This window comes from Arachis stenosperma, chromosome 9, assembly GCF_014773155.1.
Source record: "Arachis stenosperma cultivar V10309 chromosome 9, arast.V10309.gnm1.PFL2, whole genome shotgun sequence".
NCBI classification, from domain to species: Eukaryota; Viridiplantae; Streptophyta; class Magnoliopsida; order Fabales; family Fabaceae; genus Arachis; species Arachis stenosperma.
In genome coordinates, this window is record NC_080385.1 from 142,412,636 (window position 1) to 142,424,177 (window position 11,542).

The following is an 11,542-nucleotide window of genomic DNA, read 5'->3' on the forward strand; positions in this document are numbered from 1 at the left end:
TGTAAATTGGTCGCTACAGATTCGTTAACCATTGGATCGAGCTCAAATTTGGACAGTATGTTCTACACACTTGGTTCTTTGTTTTCACCGTTCGAATCTTCGATTCGATGTCTGTAGCTGGAGATATTTGCCATGCACAGCAGTTCTGTTTTTGTGGTATTTTCATCTTCTTGTTCTTGTTTTGTAAATTTTGAAGTTTGGGTTGTTTGGCTTGTTATATGCACGTTTTGTGCAGTAATTTGTGACTCTTTTGTACACTATTTTTCATCATAGTGAAGCTATTTCTTGGTCTTGGTGACCCGTGGTTTTTACTTCTCTCATTGAAGAGATTTTCACATTAAAATCTTGGTGTGTTAGCTTGTCTCTAATTTATGGTTTATGTGATTTTTCCGCTGCTATTGGATATTATTGTGCTGATGTTAATACTTGTTGCGAGTGAATATTATTGCTCCTCTAATTCTTGTAAGTAGGAAATTGTGTGTTTTATTCCTATCATTATTTTTTATAAAAAAATATTAATTTAGACCAATTCAAAATTTATTTTATTAGTTTTTTTTTTGCTAAACTGATTTGTCCGATCTAATTTTAATAAAAATAATACAATTTAGTCGATTATATATATTAAATTTTCACTATTAAAAAATATCTTAAAAAAAATATTTTTCACATCTTTATCTGAGTGGTTTCAAAAAAAAAAATTCACTCTTCAGATATAGAATCAAGATAATTAAAATATTGATTTATCTCTTAAAATTCACTTGATACTTTTCTCACAATTATTTCATTTTATATTCTTTCAAATGAATTATCCAAAAGATCTCCAAGTACCTTCAACTTTAATGTAACAACATTTATTTATTATGGATACATTTTGATATATAATAATTAATAAAATTCATTTATAATTTTATGCTATATTTTTTGTATTCTCATTTTTAATCATTTTTTCTATTTTTTCTAATTATCTCCAAACGCAAACAACTAAAAAAATTTTAAAATTATATTATATAGTATCAATAAATAAATAGATAATTTGACCTTTAAATAATACAACATTTTTAAATTTTTATAATATAATTAGTTTAGCTTCCTAAGTATAGCACTTCTCTTAATCTAGTAAGATAATCGAGATAACACTACAAAAAAAAACGTGTTTTTCGACGCCAAAAATCGACGGCTATTTCTGCCGTCGATAATTTTCGACGACTTGCTGTCAATATTACTAAAAAAATAATTAAAAATAAAATATTAAAATTGATAGCCTAATCGTCGATATTTTTATAATATCGTCGTATTATCAACGTACTAGAAGTCGAAAATAAAATCGACGAATATGGCGTTTATTTTATTATTTAAAATATCGATAACTTTGTCGTCGATAAATTTAAACGGTCTTGATTGCTTTCTAAAATGGAATGAACAGAATAAATTTAATCTATAAAATAAACGCTATATGTGTTGTTTTTTTTTTAAATTAAAATCGACAAGTATGCCGTCGATTTTTATCACTAAAGTAAAAAGTAAAAACTCATCTTCTCGCATCCACTCTCCTAAATTGTTCAGAAATGCAAACTCCCCCAAATTGTTTAGAAACGCAAACCACCACTACCACCTTCTTCTCCCTCTGCCAAAGCTTCCTGGGCAGGTTGTGCCCTCGCCGGTGTAACTGCAGGTTCTGGTCCCTTTGGAACCCTTTCTTGCATATTTCGCATACGAAACGGTTCTTCGCCATCAGCGACTTTGGCGATAGAGCTATTACTTCTACCTCTGGATCTGCATGCTTTAATTCATCAAGCTAGGTATTCTTTAATTTCTTGCCTGGTCTTGTTGGTTGACTTCGCTTTCTCTTCACTGCTACTGGAATTGAATTAGGGTTTTGGTAACTGGAAGGAGCTGCTGTTGATGAAGACATCATCATGATTGATGAAATATGCTATTTATTGCTTGTTTTGAATAAGCTAAGCATGAGATGCATGATACTAGTTAATTATATGCATATTTTTATTAGCCCTATATTTTCCCCTTCATCATGAAACCGAAATTTATAAATTGTAAGATGTCATTGTGCTTGATTTACATGCCTTGAAATGATCCTAGGAAAGTTGATCAACAAAATTATGTGAAATAAGTGGCTTGTTCAAGGCTGGTTCATAAGAAATGGCTCTAATTATTAAACTCACATTGTGATTGTTAAACTGATTTTAACCTAATCTAATATATCATGGATATTTCTGAACTAAATGCACTTAAAATCAATAAGATTGGATTTTCCTGACTTTCTATGTGTGAGATTGGATATTTTCAATGTAATCATTTCTAGACTTGATTTGCTTATTGTTAACTCTTGTGTTTTGGCTTTAACCATTCTTCGGAAGATTGCAACAAAAAGTTTTCCCTTATCTTCTTAAGCTTTAGTAGGATTCAGGTAATTTAGAATTTAGATAGCAAGTCCTCTTGAATTAATTTTTTCTTCTCATATAAGGTGGCTATAGCATACATAGTAAGAATGCTTTATTTATTACAATTACAGATGTTAATATTATTTTTTATGCTCCTTTGCAAAAAACTCTGACCCCTCCATTAGGAAGACTGTAAAAGGATGCTCATTACTTCCTCAGGTATCAACTTCTCTGCACTCTCAGTACCTTTGTAACCATTCTACAGTTTTTTCTGAATTTTTAATAAAGTCACTCAAGGTAATTAAACTCATATATATAGCAGAGGAACATTTATCTTAATTAAAGTGTCAACATAATTATTATTTTGACATTAACATATGCTACACAGTCTCTTATGAACATCTAACACCAACTTTTTGTTTATTTGCCGGGCTTTATTACTTAACGAGTTTCTCTTTCTCTCTGTAATCTTCTTTCTTCCTGTTCCCTGGGTTTTTTTCTTCATAGGTCGTTAGTCTTGAAGACTAGAGGGGGGCTTCAGTGATTCCCAGATCTGGAAACTTATTCTCTTTTGAATTTTGGTCGCTTAGGGTAATATTTTCAATCTGATTCTACTTTCATCGACATATTTTCGTTAATTCCATCTTCAACTTTGTTTTTGTAATTCGTTTGCTACGTGATAATTGGATTGCTGGTTTTCTGTGCTGTTAAGGCTTTCTTATTGTTTCTCGTGTGAAGGTTTCTTCTTATTTGTTTTTCTGAGCTATTACCAACTGATTTCACATATCCTTTGCTAAGTTTTGTTTTTTTACAGAATATTTGAACTTGTCTTTGGTAGGTGATGTTACTTTGCAATTGGTTTGTTGGGTTTTAGTCATTCAGATTGTGGTTTTTGAGCTAGGAGACCATTTTTGATACAGTTGTTGTTTACTAATTAGTCTTATTCTCCATATTTTTATGTTCTTAGTTGGTGAATTTGCTAGACTTGGTTCTGGAAGTTTTAGTATTTTCTTTGTGTGTCTTGCTCATTAATCATTAAGTTTAATGATTGAATTTCTGGAATAAGTAATTAGTCCTTGATGTAATTGATTAACAATTTTCTCTCTTTATGTTGGTAATATGGAGGAAACTTGTTTATTCTTTTAATGATTTACGTTACTTCTTTTTGGTTCAGTTGTTTCTTTTCCCTATTTAATAGCTTAGTTCTAAGGTTCTAAGATTCCAAGCGATGTGTTGTTTTTGTGATTTTGTTATCTTGGATCTACTGCTTTGTTACATGGAAGCTACAAATTTTTCTTACCTGTTGCTGTATCTCTTGTTTTGATCTACTTCTAACATCTTCTTTATGAGCACTATTTATTACTACATACATACATGCTGGTTGTATAACTATCTTATATTACGATATCTTGAATAAGTAGCTGAAGCCATGTAGTAGTGTGTTCTGTGTTGGTTATACTAAGCTTGTTTTCATTCGCTGCAAGAGGACTACTCTCTTCTATTGATTTCCTAGCCTGTGGCTTGATATGACTCGTGCTCAAATTTCATGCAGGTGGTCTTTAGCATTCCTTTATATATTTCAAAAGCGAATTGAAAGCTTTGAAAGTAAAATCATATATTGGAAGGATTTTATTATTGCTTTGAAACACAATACAAACAACGCATGAATGAATCTTTCACCAATTAAATTGGCAAAGGTCAGAGAAATCTTCACGGTGTTTTCAGTTTCCTTATCTTTTTGTTTTGTTTTTGTTTGAAGCATTAGTTAATTTCAAGTTCCCTCTTTCTTTTTGGTCTGTTTCAAGGCAAAAATATATTTGACATTTGTCTTCTTGAAAGAATTAAGGTCCTATTTTAATGACATGAAAAAACTTTCTTTGTCTATAATCTGATCCCATCCTCTTGTTTTTAGTTCTTGTCATAATTCATTCTTGGTTTTTATACATCAAGATGCTTTTATTTCATACTTGCTTGTTACTATTGGTCGTTTCTGTTTTCACATTTTCTTAACATATCAATATAGTCAACTCATTGTATAAGAATGGACTTATGATTGATGTGAGGGGTAAAAATTTGACTTTTAGTTTTACTTTAGATCATATAAACAGACGCATAGTTAGGGTGGTGAAAGGGCTATCCAAGTCTCACTGGGTTATTAAAAGAATAATTATCTCCTCCTTAGCCATTAATTCTCAAAGACTTATGTCTTCCTTCTTTGTCAGGGTTGATGAAGCTTAATGATTTGTCCAGAAGGAGCACGTTAAGCTCCAAAGAACTCGTGACATCAGTAGTAGCCAATATTATTAAAGGTTTCTTTCCAAGAAATGTTATAAGATACTTTTGGCAGAATTAGCTTCATTGAAAGAATTTGTGAACTTTATCCTGTATATTGGAAAATGGATAGATCAGATACATTTGGGTTTATTAGTGGCGGAGGTTGTATGTTGATATATCTTTTCCCAGTGATAAACTTCTGAAGGTATGTCAATTTTCTAGTAGCTATGCGGTGACCTGCTTTGCTACCTCAACCTTCTATTAGCTGTATTACACGACATCTGGATAATGAATTTAAACAAGAAAGCTGCACAATCTCCTTATGATGCTGAATTTAGGAAAAATGATAACTTCGGTGATACTACATTATGCTTGAATGCATTGGATTTGGAGAAACCATGACTAATTATAGATGTACAAAGAGCAATCTTGGGCCCAATCCCAATGGCATATGATGATGACTACAGCAATTTGGGGTTTAATAAGAAGAAAAATTGTTGAGTGAACAAGTGTTTTTATATTCAAGTTTTTAGAAGACTTTATGTATTGTTTTTAGTGTTGATGTGCCTATATATATTTTTTGGCAGGGTTGACATAATCATAAGTATTATCAAAGTTCTAGTGGCATCCATTTACACTTATTAGACGATTATTTAGACGAGTATGAGTAGGTTATTTAATTACTTTACTTTGAATATTTTGTATTATTAGCAGATTGCAATTTAAATGAATATAAGTCTAAGTTTAGTTATTTATCTTGTCTTGAGTCTTTATGTTAGAGGGTTTTTTATTATTTTGATAAGTTTGTAAACTCATTATCTAATATTTAGTATAAATTTTATTTTTATATTTAAAATTTTATTTGTCTTGTTATCTAATATTTTGTATAAATTTTATTTTTATATTTAAAAATTTATTTGTATTAACGGTTTACTATTTTTCAAATAGAAAAAAAATAAAACATATAACTATTAAAATCGATGGCAAAGTTGTTGCTTTTAAAATTTAAAATAGACAAATCTAAACAATTAAATCGACGGCAACTGTGTCGATTTTATTCAATCACATATCGACGGTGTTGTCGTCGATTTTATTAAACATATTATAGATAAAAGTGTTGTTGATTTTATTGAGTTAAGTATCGACACAAAGGCTGTCGATTTTATTGAATCAATTATCGACAAAGAAGACGTCAATTTTAAATAATAATATCGACAACAATGTTGTCGATTTTATTAAGAATGTAAAATTCTCACACCCATATTACAGACAGAAAGAACGTCGATTTTATTAAATTATTATCGACGGCCATGAAAACCATCAATTTTATTAGCATTTTGAAAAATCGACAAGCTTTATAGCGACCAACTGCGCCGTCTATTTTGCCGTCAAATTTTAATATTATCAACGGCTAAGCCGTCGATTTGGCCGTCGATTTTAATGATGTTTCTTATAGTGTAAAAAAAAATCATAATCACCTTTTAAAAAAATACTTTTGATATATTTTTGTCATTTATAGAATTTAGATTCACCATAATTTATTATATGAACCAAATAACTATCTTTCTACCCCCAAAAAATAATAATAATAACTATCTATCTTGACTGATGTTGGTTAATACTGTAATTATTAACTATAGCAAAAACATAAAAAACTAATATTAAAATTTAAATCTATTAAACTACTACAATATCCGAACACTCATTTTATGTCTAGCTACTATTAAACTATTAATTAATTTTGCTTTTAGTTTTTATAAAAATATTTTTTAGTCCAATTTCCAATACAACAACAACAACAATAAAAAAGTCTTATCTTAGGTGAGATTGGCTACATGAATCAAACGATGCCATTGAGCTCTGTCATATATCATGTCTACAGAGAGACCATTTATATGTAGATCTCGTTTGACCACCTCATGAATTGTCTTCTTAGGTCTTCCTCTACCTTTCACCCCTTGTCCATCTTCCATCTCATCCACTCTCTTGACTGGGTGCTCTATCAGTCTTCTTCTCACATGTCCAAACCACCTGAGATACGATTCTACCGTCTTTTCCACAATGGGTACTACTCCAACTCTCTCCCTTATATCTTCGTTCCTTGTTTTATCCAATCGCATATGACCACTCATCCATCTCAATATCTTCATCTCTGCCATACTTAGCTTATGTTCGTACTCCCTTTTGACCGCCCAACACTCTGTACCATAAAGCATAGCCGATCTTATAGCAGTGCGATAGAATTTACCTTTAAGTTTTAAAGGCACTTTTTTGTCACATAAAAAATCAGATGCACTCCGCCATTTTGACCAACCTGCTTGGATCCTGTGATTTACATCCTGTTTAATCTCTCCAATATCTTGTATGATGCACCCAAGATACTTAAAACTTTTGACTTTTCGTAGGATATTTTCTCCAATCTTCTCCTCTATATTGGGGATTTTCCTTTGCAGACCGAACTTACATTCTATATATTTCGTCTTGCTATGGCTTATGCGCAAACCATACACTTCCAGAGCTTCTCTCCATAAGTCTAACTTCTTATTTAGGTCTTCCCTTGACTCTCTCATAAGGACGATATCATCGGCAAAAAGTATGCACCATGGCACAAGCCCTTGGATGTGTTCTGTGAGTACTTTCAAGACTAATTTGAAAAGGTATGGACTTAAGGAAGATCCCTGGTGTAATCCTATACCAATAGAAAATTCTTCTGTCACACCACCTTGAGTCTTCACACTTGTTGTGGCCCCATCATACATGTCTTTAATTGCACGAATATATGCGATTCTTACTCTCTTCTTTTCTAAAACCTTCCATAAGATCTCCCTTGGCACCCTATCGTATGATTTTTCCAAATCAATAAACACCATATGTAGATTCTTTTTATTACTATTATACCTCTCCATCATCCTTCTTAACAAGTATATTGCTTCGGTGGTGGATCTTCTTGGCATAAAACCAAATTGGTTCTCTGTTACTTGTGTCTCTTTTCTCAACCTCTATTCTATTACCCTTTCTCATAACTTCATGATATGGCTCATGAGCTTGATCTCTCTATAGTTTCTGCAACTTTGTATATCCCCCTTATTCTTGTAGATAGGTACCAATGCGCTCTTTCTTCACTCATCAGGCATCTTCTTTGACCTTGAAATCTCATTAAAAAGTTTGGTTAACCAATTGATACCTTTTTCTCCAAGGCCCTTCCAGACTTCAATCGGGATATTATCAGGTCCTACTACCCTGCCATTTTTCATCTACTTTAGAGCCTCTTTTACCTCAAAGTCTCAAATTCTTTGATAGTAGTCAAAGTTTTGATCTTCTTCCCTTGTGCATAATCGACCAAGGGTCAAAAGAGTCTTATGCCCTTCATTAAATAACTCGTAGAAGTAGCTCTTCCACCTTTCATTAATTTTCTCCTCTTGAGCCAACACCTCTCCGTCTTTATCCTTTATGCACTTAACCTGATCCAAATCTCCCGTTCTCCTCTCACGACTCTTTGCGATTCTATATATACATTTTTCTCGTTCTTTCGTACCTAAAGACTGGTAGAGACCCTCATATGCTCTTGTTCTTGCTTCACTAACAATCACTTTTGTCTCTTTTTTAGCAGCCTTATATTTTTTCCAATTATCTGTATTGCAGCAGAAAGACCACACTTTAAAGCACTTCCTTTTTACCTTTATCTTTTCTTGTACACTCGCATTCCACCACCAGGATTCCTTATCTCTTGGTCCTATCCCTTTAGATTCACTAAAACTTTCTTTTACTGTTCTTCTGATAACTTCTGCCATCTTCCTCTACATCTCCTCTGTGCTTCTATTCCCATCCCGATTTGCCTCTTCTCCTACCCGTCTTAGGAAGCTTTTTTGTTCCTCACCTTTCATCTGCCACCACCTCGTTGGGTTCTTCATATGATGTCTTTTCCTCAACTTTTGCTCAACGTAAAAATTGATAAACCACTATTTTATGGTATATTTTGGATTGAATTAAGTGAATTTTGTCAACTATTCTCACACATATTCATATAAATTGCATGGTTTTGTGAATCCTTCTTAATTTGTGCTTAAGAGTGAAAACATGCTTCCTAGGCCTTAAAATGCTAATTTTTTATTCTCTCTTTTTACCATTCAATGTCGTGATGTGTTTGTTAAGTGATTCCAAGGTTTATAGAACATGAATGACTTAGAGGATAGAAAAAGAGCATGCAAAAATGGAAGAAACACAAAGAATTAAAGAGTGGAAAAGATGGTCCCGACGCGTACACATGGCTGACCCATACGCGTGACCAGGTGCAGTAGATGAATGCCGCGTACGCATGGCCAGTGCATCGTCCAAGTGACACGTACGCGTGATTGGCGCGTACACGTGACGAGTGGCACCTGGCTCACTAAAGGAAAAACGCTGGAGGGCAATTTCTGAGCTGATTTTTGGCCCAGTTTTGAGCCCAAACTGAAGATAAGAAGCTGGGAGTTTAGGAGAATGGAGGACACACTTCACACTTCATACATCCAATTAGTTTTAGTTTAAGTTTGAATTCTAGAGAGAGAAACTCTCACTTCTCTCTAAGTTTTAGTGTTCTCAATTCAATTTCACTTGAATGCTTTGGTTAGATCTTTGTTAATTCCAATTTTAGATTGCTTTAATTTGTTGTTTCCATTCTCCAATTTCATCTAGTGTTCTTGTTATTCTAGTTATTTTGGATCTTGAATTTGGATCGTGTTGAGATTAATTTCTATTAATACATTGAGGAATTTCATGTTCATTGTTGTTATTTGCTTTGTTATTGTTACTTGTATGTAGTAGATAGCTTTAATTTGAATTGTTTCCTCAATTTTATAACGTCTTTTTGTTCTTGCTCACTAAGTGTTTGGAAAATGTCATTTATGGCTATGGAGTAGATTTTTACTCTTGTCTTGGGGGTTGAGCAATTGGAGACTCTGGAATTGTAAAAGTCTTTTGTTGATTGATAATTGGAAGTTGCTAGTTGACTTGAATGCCACCAAAGCTAGTCTTTCATTAGAATTTGACTAGGATATGTGGATAAGAGTCAGTTGCACCCACTTGACTTTCCTTCATAGTTAGAGGTTAACTAAGTGGGGTAATAGACAATTCTTGTCACAATTGATGATGATAATGAGGATAAGAATTCCAATTTTCACTCCTAGCCAAGGTTTTTACATTTATTGATTGTTATTCACCCTTATTAGCTTAATCTTTTAGCTTCTTTTTTTGATTGTTAGTTGTCATTGCCTTAATTTCTAGTTGTTTACTTTTCTTGCACTCAATGATGAGCGGATAATTTATACGCTTTTTGGCATTGTTTTTAGGTAGTTTTTAGTAGGATCTAACTACTTTTAGGGATATTTTTATTAGTTTTTATGCAAAATTCACATTTCTGGACTTTACTATGAGTTTGTGTATTTTTCTGTGATTTCAGGTATTTTCTGGCTGAAATTGAGGGACCTGAGCAAAAATCTAATAGGAGGCTGAAAAAGGACTACAGATGCTGTTGGATTCTGACCTCCCTACACTCGAAATGGACTTTCTGGAGCTACAGAACTCCAAATGGTGTGCTCTTAATTGTGTTGGAAAGTAGGCATTCAGGGCTTTTCAGCAATATATAATAGTTCATACTTTATTCGAGTTAGAATGATGCAAACTGGCGTTCAACGCCAATTCCATGCTGCATTCTGGAGTAAAACGCCAAAAACACGTCACAAACCAGAGTTAAACGCCAAAAACACGTTACAACTTGGCGTTTAACCCCAAGAGAAGCCTCTGCATGTGTAAAGCTCAAGCTCAACCCAAGCACACACCAAAATGGGCCCCGGAAGCAGATTTCTGCACTAAGACTTATTTCTGTAAACCCTAGTAACTAGTCTAGTATAAATAGGACTTTTTACTATTGTATTTTCATCTTTGGACGAGCTTTTGGAACATATTTGATTATTGTTATTCCTTAGACATTAAGGGCTGGCCTCACGGCCATGCCTGGACCTTTATCACTTATGTATTTTCAACGGTGGAGTTTCTACACACCATAGATTAAAGTGTGGAGCTCTGCTGTTCCTCGAGTATTAATGCAATTACTACTATTTTCTATTCAATTCATGCTTATTCTCATTCTAAGATATTCATTTGCACTTCAACCTGATGAATGTGATGATCTGTGACACTCATCACTATTCTCACTTATGAACGCGTGCCTGACAAACACTTCCGTTCTACCTGCGAAAGCTAGAGTGTGTATCTCTTGGATTCCTGACCCACGACGCATGGTTGCCTCACCTGACAACCGAGCCTCCCATTCCGTGAGATCAGAGTCTTCGTGGTATAAGCTAGAATCCATTGGCAACATTCTTGAGATCCGGAAAGTCTAAACCTTGTCTGTGGTATTTCGAGTAGGATCTGGGATGGGATGACTGTGACGAGCTTCAAACTCGCGAGTGTTGGGCGTAATGACAGACGCAAAAGGATCAATGGATCCTATTCCGACATGATCGAGAACCGACAGATGATTAGCTGTGCTGTGACAGCGCATTTGGACCATTTTCACTGAGAGGACGGGAAGTAGCCATTGACAATGGTGACACCCAACATATAGCTTGCCATAGAAAGGAGTAAGAATGATTGGATAAAAGCAGTAGGAAAGCAGAAATTCAGAAGGAACACAATATCTTCATGCGCTTATCTGGAATTCCCACCAATGAGTTACATAAGTATCTATATCTCTATTTTATGCTTTATTTATCTTTATATTCGAAAACCATTATAACCTTTAGAATCCGCCTGACTGAGATTTACAAGATGACCATAGCTTGCTTCAAGCCGACAATCTCTGTGGGATCGACCCTTACTCACGTAAGGTT

The 11,542-nt window shown here is 33.7% G+C and overlaps 1 long non-coding RNA gene across 1 annotated transcript; it reads left to right on the forward strand.

The window, feature by feature from the left end:
* Positions 1–1,539: 1,539 nt before the first annotated feature.
* On the forward strand, positions 1,540–5,428 carry LOC130951703 (uncharacterized). The gene is made up of 5 exons (XR_009074073.1): positions 1,540–1,799; positions 2,585–2,618; positions 2,907–2,990; positions 3,952–4,096; positions 4,622–5,428. It is a non-coding gene; the product is annotated as an uncharacterized LOC130951703 (long non-coding RNA).
* The last annotated feature ends 6,114 nt before the right edge of the window (positions 5,429–11,542 follow it).